This window comes from Musca domestica, unplaced genomic scaffold, assembly GCF_030504385.1.
Source record: "Musca domestica strain aabys unplaced genomic scaffold, Musca_domestica.polishedcontigs.V.1.1 16, whole genome shotgun sequence".
NCBI lineage: Eukaryota > Metazoa > Arthropoda > Insecta > Diptera > Muscidae > Musca > Musca domestica.
Genome location: NW_026712219.1, coordinates 8,123,887 through 8,134,793, shown reverse-complemented (window position 1 = coordinate 8,134,793; position 10,907 = coordinate 8,123,887).

Below are 10,907 nucleotides of genomic sequence, written 5' to 3'. Positions count from 1 at the left end.
TGAATATAAACATGGAATTTAAAAACAATTTTTTTTATATTTGGATAATTTTAGTAAATTCTCTCGAATACACTGTGTGGTAAAAGTTAATTTTTCAATAATTACAGGAAAAATCTAGCAAATTATGAAAGTAGAGGCTAAACATAGAAGGCACGTGTATCGGTGTATTAAAAGCTTACATCGCATAGTAACCTAAAAAAACGGGGACAATCTACTTCCTCTTCACACTTTTGCAAAATTTCGGATTAAGATTACTTGGAATCCGCTCATTTTAGTCACAATAAAATTTCCCTTTATTCGGAATCAAGGGCGTGTCTACATAATAAGGAAAATAAAATAGAAACAAGTAAAAAAACATTAAGTTCGGCCGGGCCGAACTTTGGATACCCTCCACCATTTGGAACAAATTTTGTAATTAAAAAAAATAATAAAATCCGTTAAAAATTCTGTTAAAATCTTAAAAATACTAAAAGTAGCCGTATATTAGGGTATATACGAGGACGTGGATCTGCATAGGCAACTTTTGGCATAAGCTTTTACAATATTCAAATGCGAAACTTGAAAAAAATGTGTGATTTCTTTATATTTGGTTGGAAACCACAAGTGGCTATCGTGAGCTGAACATATCGCAAAATTCCACTCGGCAAATATTGAAAAATGAGTTCGGGGTAAAGCCATTGAAATTCCAAAATATATCCAAATGTTGTCCAACAGTTTGTAAACAAACAAAATGATGGTGTTTACTTGCCAAAGAGATCAGCTGAAAATGTGCACCTTGGGTTGGCCACCAGAACTCAAGCGCCGGCCATGGTAATGTTGTGGGCCGCCATAACAGCCGATGTTCGCTCTCCGCTCGTATTAATCGACCGTGGCATAGAATAAATGCCGAATATAATCGCGAAAATATTCTGGAGGGTTTATTAAAGCCTTGGGTATGCAAACATTTTGGTCGCAGACCTTGGACATTCTAACAGGACTCAGCACTCGCAGTCCAAGAATGGTTACAAAATGAGGTTCCTCGTCCAGCGCACAATGGCCACCAAAATCTACGGATGCCAATCCGTTGGACTACTGTGTCTGAAGTATTTTGGAAAGCAAGGGAGGCAGTAATAAATACCAAATTGTCGATCACCTCAAGCAAGCGCTTCGGCGGGAATGGGCTAAAATACCGCAGAGCCACATTCGGGCAACTTGTGACGGTTTCATTGACCAAATCTAAACTTATTCTAAAATTTGATGCTATTTCCGATATTTTTTTGCTTTTATTCAATAACATTTAAAAAAAATGTAAAATTATGGCGTATGACTTTGTTGCAGATTTTTTATCTCACCCTGTATCTCTTCACTCAATATCAAATTAGGAAGCATTTTGTTATTTTCGTACAGTGAAAGCACGCATTTTCAAAACAATCTTCATATCTCCAACTCAGTTACTAACAGTGACCTGTCCAAAATCAGATTTTTATGTCAGTCACATACACTAATAGTGATATCCATATCAAATTTCAGAACTTCAGTTCTATCCCTTCACCTATCTAGTAAACATATGCAACACAATATATATCTCTCCATCCTAGACACCATTTGGAACGAATTAGAAAATTTTCAAAAAAAAATAAAATCCATTAAAAATTCTTTTAAAATCTTTAAAATATCTAATATAGGAAGATGCCGAAATATGGGGGGGATATACGATATTGTGGACCTATAAAGACAAATCTAAAAGTACTCACAAGAAACTCCTTGTGTGGATATTCAGATAATTCCATTGGAAAAAGTGGCTAAAATCATCAAAATACCGAATATAGGGGAGTACCGTTATAGGGGGGATATACGATATTGTGGACCTATATAGACAATTCCGTTTCAGGGGAAAAGTGCTCACAAAGAACTCCGTGTATGGATTTTCAGACAATACAATTGGAAAATGTGGCTAAAAACATCAAAATACCGAATATCGCTGGGTACCGTTATATGGGAGCTATACGTTATCCTTAACCTACATAGAGAATTGGTGCTCACAAAGAACCCCTTGTATACAAAGAACCCCTTGTGATCATTCCTTTGAAAAATATGGCTAAAAACATCAAAATACTGACTATCAAGGGTACCGTTATATGATGGCTATACGATATCGTGGACCTATATAGATAATTCTCTGCCGAGGTATAAAGTATCCTCAAGGAACTCCTTGTGTGGATTTTCAGACAATTCCGATGAAAAATGTGGGTAAAATCATCAAAATACCGAATATCGGGGGGTACCGTTATATGGGGGATATACGATATCGTGGACCTGTATAGACAATTCTCTCTCAGGGGGTAAAGTACTGACAAGGAACTACTTGTGTGGATTTTAAGACAATTCCATTGAAAAATGTGGCTAACATCATCAAAATACCGAATATCGGGGGGTACAGTTATATGGGGGATATACGATATCGTGGACCTATATAAACAATTCTTTTTGAGGGGGTAAAATGCCCACAAGGGACTCCTTTCGTAGAATTTCAGACAATTCCATTGAAAAATGTGGCTAAAATCATCAAAATACCGAATACCGTGGGGGTACCGGTACATGGGGGCTATACGATATTGTGGACCTATATAGATAATTCTCTGCCGAGGTATAAAGTACCCACAAGGAACTATGTGTGTGGATTTTCAGACAATTCCATTGAAAAATGTGGCTAACATCATCAAAATACCGAATATCGGGTGTACCGTTATATGGGGGCTATACGATATTGTGGACCGATATAGCCCATCTTCGAACTTGACCTGCCTGCAGACAAAAGAGATTATTTTTTTATTTTTTTTATTACGATGAGTTACAAACGGAATGACGAACTTAATATATTCTCCATACTTTTTTTGGTGGAGGGTATAAAAAGCTAGAAGTTCACCTTCTGTGTATTTCGGATAACATCTGTAAGTAATGTTGGTATTTTTTCACACAAAAGTAGTGGTTCATTCTTCAAATTGTCAAATTGAAACAAATTGAAAAAATTGGCATGCTATAAAAAATGTGAAATAATAAAAAAATGTCACAAAATACTACAAAACCTATATTAACATCATCATTGGCATCTTTTTATGTGATTTTTTAGATTTTATACTTTTATGCCATTCTGAATTGACAAAATTTGTCAAAATCGGGCCATCGAGCCCCATGCTTCCGCGTCGATTTTTCTACAATTGCGACCATCCATATATACTTTCCTATGTGGGAGACCAATATTTCCAGGGGTTACATAATTTTTTGCCCAATCAAACTTATAATACCCCCAATACATAGTGTTGTAGGGCATAAAAATGCAATTAATGTATGTTCTATCGTTTACAAAAATTCAATCAATCGTTTAATACGATGACATCACAAATCTTTGAATTTATTAAACAACCTATTAAAGAATGTGTTTTCCTTCTTAACTTGTTTTACAGCAAAGGATACGAAAGGATACTGATCGATATTCTAAAAATTCGATGCTGTTCGAATATTTGCAGATGAAGCCCATGATTAGGCTACATAGTATATAATTGATCTCAATGATCAATCTTTCGGTGTGTGAAAACGTTTTAATCACAATCGACACATACTACCCGCTCCCACATTATTGAGTAGGGATATGTTCAATTAATATTTGAAATTGAAATTCCATACTTGTACCTTTCAATAAAATATGAGTACAAATAACGTACAAAATAATTTTATGTAGTAGTTTACCGACTGATTTCATACAAAATGCTTCGATGCGATATTTTAATTATACTTGTGTGGCTTCATGTATGTATTTTGTTATTGAAATACATTTAGTGTCCCCGGATTTGATTTTAATATAGGAATGTTTATCTTTTTTGCAGAGTGTCCATGGAGAAGCCCATTTAAAACTGACAAATTTGCAATGCGAACCAAGTCCTAAGTATTTTTATAATCACACATGTCGCCTAAAAGCCGTTGATCGATATAAAACTACAGCCAGTATGAATACTCTAATCAAGGATATTTTGAGAAATATAACCGTAAGTTAATGATTTCAGTCCCATCAGACGTGACTCTTATTCGTCTGATTTAAAAAAAAAAACTATGCCCTTTAAAATGTCGGTGGGTGGCCAAGGAATAACTAAAAAATTTTTAATCACCTTGCAAAAATAATGGGTAATAAATTGATATGTAAGTATTTACGATTGCCAAAATATTCCGGTAGGATAATCATTATTTGACAATAGAAAAATTGATCTACAGGGTGAGATAAAAAAACTGCAACAAAGTCAAATGTTATAATTTTTTTTAATTTTATTGAATGAAAGCAAAAAAAATGTCGGAAATAGCATCAAATTTTAGAATAAGTTTAGATTTGTTCGAATTTGTCACCTTTGGAACGAATTATGCCAATGAAACCGTCACACGCTGCCCGAATGTTGCTCGGCGGTATTTGGGCCCATGCCCGGCGAAGCGCTTGCAACGTGCCAACCTTGCTTTCTAAAATACTCCAAACACAATAGTCCAACGGATTGGTATCCGGAGATTTTGGTGGCCAGTGTAGGCTGGAAATGAATCGAGGAAACTCATTTTGTAACCATTCTTGGGTGGCGCCTGCTGAATGCGATGGTGCTGAGTCCTGTTGGAATATCCAAGGTCTGCGGCCGAAATGTTTGTGTACCCAAGGTTTTAATACACCCTCCAGAATATTTTCGCGATAACATTCGGCATTTATTCTGATGCCACGGTCGATTAAAATGAGCGGAGAGCGACCATCGGCTGTTATGGCGGCTCACACCATCACCATGGTAGGTGCTTGAGTTCTGGTGGCCAACCGAAGGTGCACATTTTCAGCTGGTCTCTTTGGCAAGTAAACACGATCATTTTGTTTGATTACAAACTGCTGGACAACGAATGCTTTCATATCGGAGAAAACCAAATTCGGCAGTTCTCCACTTTCGTCAAACGAAGCAACTCTTTATATTTATACCCTATACCATGTGAATTTATTTTTAAGGCAAAAGATAGATAGACCCATAGTTCCTTTTGAATCACATTCTGAGTCCATCTGTCCATATATTTTTGAAAACAAAGTACAATTCGTATTTATTGCCTTATTCAGATGAAATTTTGCACAAATCATTTGTTTGGCCCAAGGACGAACCCTATTGAAATTGGAGATAATCGGTCAAAATTAAGATATAGCTCCCATATATATCTTTGTCCGATTTGCCTTTTATTGTGCACCAAACGTGTAATATCAGGCCCATTAGTATGGAATTTTTTTTTTTTTTTTTATTTTTAATACAATTTATTCATTTATTCTTTTCATATACAAAGGCCTCTGCGCCATTAAGGCATTTTAGAGGCAAGTCGGCACAATTTAAATAACTAATAGATGAATAAAATACAGATCAAATTTTTAAAATGTACAAATAAAATAGTTTTAATATTTATAACAGGAGCTCTTCAACATTTCGTAACAGATACTTTTTAATTTCTAATTTATAAAGCGAATATCTTGTAATGTTCCTAAATTCATGGGGTAAATCATTATATAATTTAGTACCAAAATGTTGGATACGTTGCTTAGTTTTTTCACTACGGCAGAGTACAACTTGTAGTAGGTCATTATTGCGAGTATTATATGAAATGTGATTTCGCGAAAACATTATTGTATGGTGTCCAATGCCATTTAAACATTTGAAGACATATAACAATGATTGAAATTTATGAATACCATAAACTGGCAAAACCGTTGGAAATTTATATTTATACAAATTTAGCGTAGAATACATCAATGGCAAATTTGCAACTGATTTCAGTGCTTTATTTTGCATTCGTTGAATCGATTTCAAATGTACAGTGGCTCCATATCCATAAATGATTGCCAAATAGTTGATATGACTTTGAATAAGAGCCTGGAATAACAAAAACTTGGTTTCACGGTTAAATTTGTTCCTGAATTTATACAAAATACCTATTGCAGGAGCGAGTTTGGATCTCAGATAATCAATATGATGATTCCACGAAAGGTTATTTTGTATATGCAACCCTAAATACTTAATTTCAGAAACTTCCTGAACTTCATTACCATCAACATGAATACTGAAACTACCTCTAGAACGAACATATTGTCTAAACCGTATTAACTTTGTCTTTGTAGAATTAACAAAAAGTCGATTCAAACGGGCATATTCAAATATTAATGAAGCATCATGTTCCATATACGGCCTTACACCAATTTCATGCCTATATGGGTAGATTAAACATATGTCGTCGGCATAAACGAACAGCTTACCAAAGAGTTGAAGTTGGGACAAATCGTTTATATATAAGGAAAATAAAAGAGGACCTAAGACACTTCCTTGAGGTACACCGTATTTAACTGACTGAAGTCGACTTTTACTGCCATTTATTTCAACAAACTGCTTCCGATTGCATAGATAATCCTCTATTAACTGCAAAGTGTTTCCACGTATTCCATAGAGCTCTAATTTTCTCAACAATATATTGTGATCCACCATATCGAAAGCCTTACTGAAATCATAGAAGACTCCAGCTACCCCAGAATTACTATCTAAACCACTGTATATGAAATTTAGAACATTCATTGTTGCTTCTTCTGTACCACAGCCTTTTCTGAAACCAAACTGATATTCATGCAATACATTATTTTGATTACAAAACGCAGAAAGTTGTTTATGTATTAGTCGTTCAAAAATGTTATCCACAATGGATAATACGGATATTGGACGAAAATTGTCTTCTTTTCTTAAGTTATTGGCTTTTGGTATAGGAACTACTTTATGGATTTTTAGAATTTCAGGAAAAACGCTGCAATCTATCATTTTATTAAAAATCTTTACTAGATAAGGTCCAATTGAATCAACACACGACGAAATTATCTTCAATGAAATGCCATCATGACCACTACTTTTACCCTCAGGCAACTCAGTAACTAAGTTTTTAATTTCCGCATATGTTACAGGTTGCAAAACAAAATTGTCATTGTGATAAGATACAGTTCGAAAATAATTATATTCGTCAGTGGGATATGTCAATATTTTACTTTTCAATTCCTGAACAGAGCTAAGGAAATAATCATTAAAACGCTCTGCTACAATATGATCTCCTCTTACAATTTCTCCGTTACTGTCCTCAAGCAAGAATCTTCTATCGGTTTCTCTACCAATCGTACCGTTTATAAATTGCCACGTTTTCCTGGCATCATTTTGCATACTACTCAAATTTGACGAATAATATACATTCATTGACACCCTATACGATTTTTTTATAATTTTGCTAATGCGTTTTAGATTTTCCTTGACCATTTTGTCGGCTGGCTTCTTCCTACGAAGCTTTAATAGCTTATTTTTTAAAACAATCAATTTTTGTAAATTCCCATTAATCCACGGAGCAATCCTCTTCTTTAAGTTGTATGTAGAATTTTTATTGACTGTACTGTTCTCTAGAGCATTGTTAATGCACGAAATCAAATTAGAAGTATCAATAGAGGGATTCATTGTAATATCAGACTGCCCAATTTTTAAATCAATAACGCATGATATTAGATTATGGTCCGATAAATTATGTTCCACAGAGCTAACTTGAGCTTTTTCCAAATTGGTATAAACGTGATCAATAGAAGTATTACTAAGCTTTCTGGTAACCAACGTATGACTGTTTTTGAAATCAAATGACGAAAGCAAATAAAGCAAGTCATTAGATAATACATTTTGTAAAACATCAATGTTAGAGTCACCAAGAAAAATACAAGGATTCGAACCAAACTGCATAAATAAATTTTCCAACATTATCAAAAAACATGAGGTTCTACATCTCTGCGATCGGTAAAATGTTACTATGTTTAATGGCTTCCCATTAAACTTGACATCCACAAGCTTGACAACAATAACTTCAACACTTTGTTGACTAACACATTTTTCCACCTTGAAAAACATGTTATTCTTTATAAATAATGATGTACCACCATAGCCATCCGACCTGCAACAATGAACAACATCGTATCCTGGAATTTTATATATCTGGCTTAAATTGCTATTTAACCAAGTTTCTTGTATACAGATAATCGAAGGTAAAATGGTAAATTGTGCAATAATACTTTTAAAGCTATTAAATTTGGAAATAGATGAAATGCTCCTGGCATTTACAGAGATAATATGCAATTTTCTTAAGGAATTGTTTAATATTTTTTCATTTAATGAATCTATATTTGTAAAATAATTATTAAATACCATTAAAAAGGGTTAAATTTTAAATAATATTATCCAAACAACTAAAATATTTACGATGGTGATTCATAATTAACATCAGATCCATCATCCTCCACCTCATGCCTTGATTTGCGCCGTTGCTGTTCATAAGTTGCAGCTTCCTCCAATAAATTATCTACATCATCCATATCTTTTATCAGTCTTGGCTTAGATAATTCACCTCGCTTGGCATAAACTCTTCCACCAGTCGCATATACACCTCTAAATCCAATTTTCTTCAAGTTCTTTGCATAATTAAGTAGGCTCATAGTTTCCTTACTTAAAAAATCATTTACAAATACCGTTTTAGTCGCCTCAACATCTTTCAACTTCGGCTTAATAGACATCAACATATCTTTCGATCTCTTCGAATCAAACTTAACAACAATTGACTTGCTTCTATTTCGGTTATCATTCCGTTTTTTCAGGAAATACGCATCACAAATTGTGTTTGGAGATATTTCTACTCCAGCATCTTTTGAAAGTTTCAAAATATTTTCAGTGGCAGTTAATTCATTTGCTTCAACTCCCATAACGATACAATCATTTCTTACTCTTTGATCGTTTAAAAATTTAACAGATTTCTTTAATTCGGTAACTTCGATCTTTAGAGCCCTGTTCTCTTTCTGCACACTTTCAAGTTTTTTATTGTTTTCTGCTACTCCTCTTAGAATATCATCAAATTGCTTTGACATAAAACTCATCGCATCCTTCATTTCACATAGCTGATCCAGTTTTTTAAGTTCTGTTTTGATTGCAGCTAACTCATTGGTGACAGAGTCATTGGTATTGTTTTTGCTTTTACTCTTGCTGCAAAGGTGACAAACAAACTCCTCACTCTTGTTTTGCAGAAGGTGTTTAAATTGACGTTTGTTGAGAGATGTACAAACAACATGAAATTCTCTCTCACACTTATCGCACTCTATGCTTTCATCCTCTTCGTCAACGACTAATTTGCATTCAACACAAATTGTTTTTTTTATTTTTTAAACTGCGTCTACTTGTTGTAGGCATTTTCATGTATCTCAGAATTCCGTTCGTTAGTTGTATACAATCACCGTATTTTGAGTCTTTAAAAATTGCTAAGTACGATTTAATTCGAAAAATAAGAATTCAGATCGCGGAGCTTTTAATAATTTGACGTCTGCTCTTACAGGGTTGCCAACACTCCCTGCAGATACAATTAGGCTTGAAAATAAGTATGCCAAATTTGATCGAAATCGGTTTAGATATAGCTATAGCTCCCATATATATTGTTCATCCGATTTGTTATTTTTGTCCTCCGCAGCCGTAATATGCAACAATATTTGGGGAAATATATCAAATACAGCTCAGGAATACATTTGCTTAATTTTATCGAGATCGGTTCCGATTTGGATATAGCTCCCATATATATCTTTATCCGATTTCAAATTAATTGTGCACCAAAGGGTAATACAAGTCTGAATTTAAAATATACAAATGCTTCAGCATATTTAGTCCTTTGAACTTTAAATTATAATCATAGCGTGTATGATTGAATTCTCCCATAAAAACTTTTAATTGTTATGCGGAGCTCTACTAAATTAGCAAAGTGGTGCAGGGTATCATAAAGTCGGCCCCGCCCGACTATAAGGCTTTCTTTACTGGTTTTCTTTCTTTTGCTGTGTAAGTTCTTGTACTTTTTGGAATTTCAATGGCTTTACCCCGAGCTCATTTTTCAATATTTGCAAATGGAATATTTTTTCGGCCAGCTTCTTTACTTTTCGAACCATTTCTACTGATGTTGCTGTTTTCTTCCGACCACTTCCCTGACGCCGGGCTAAGCTACCAGTATCCCAGTAACGAGTGATGGCACGAGCCACAAAAGATTTATTCATATTAAAATGCTGGAGTGCTCCAACGATAGCCACTTGTGATTTTCCAACCAAATATAAAGAAATAACACTATCCCGCTTGAATTCCATCACGAATATCTGTTTTTCTGGAAAATTCTCACCAAAATGCTTTTGTACGCTTATAAACAATATAATGAGCTGTCACTGGAATAATTTTAATAGCTGTCGAACGAGTGGCTTAGAAATATCAGCAGTCTGAAGTTGGTTGCACTATTTTCACATTTTAGTATTAACTTCGAGAGACTTACCCTACAGTGTGTCTGCGAACCTGTAGTAATTCTTATGCAAATTTTCATGATTCATGGAATGTGAGCCAATATGCCATGGTGTAGGGTATCACAACGGAAACACGTGCCATCGATTACATTACTATCATCAACATTAAAACAATCACCGCACTCACATAATTTTGAAATTCATTTAATGAAAAAAAAATTAAAATTCATTAAAATTCATTCAATATGATCTCATTGAATAGTCTCGTTGCTTAACTTCAACAATATGCGTCTGCTTCGCGTTGTATTAGTTTTTATGTGGCTCAACCTTAACGTATGTATTTCTTACTACAAATATTGCAATGTGATCCTTTCTTCAAACGAAAATATTTGTTGTTTTTTTCCCCAGTGTGGACATGGAGAGGTCTATTTAAAGTTTACCAATTTGGATTGCAATCCAAGTCGAAAGTATTTTTACAACCATACTTGTCGCCTGAAAGCTGTTAATCGTTACAAAACCACCGCCACCACAGTCGCCTTTATCAAAGATGTTTTAA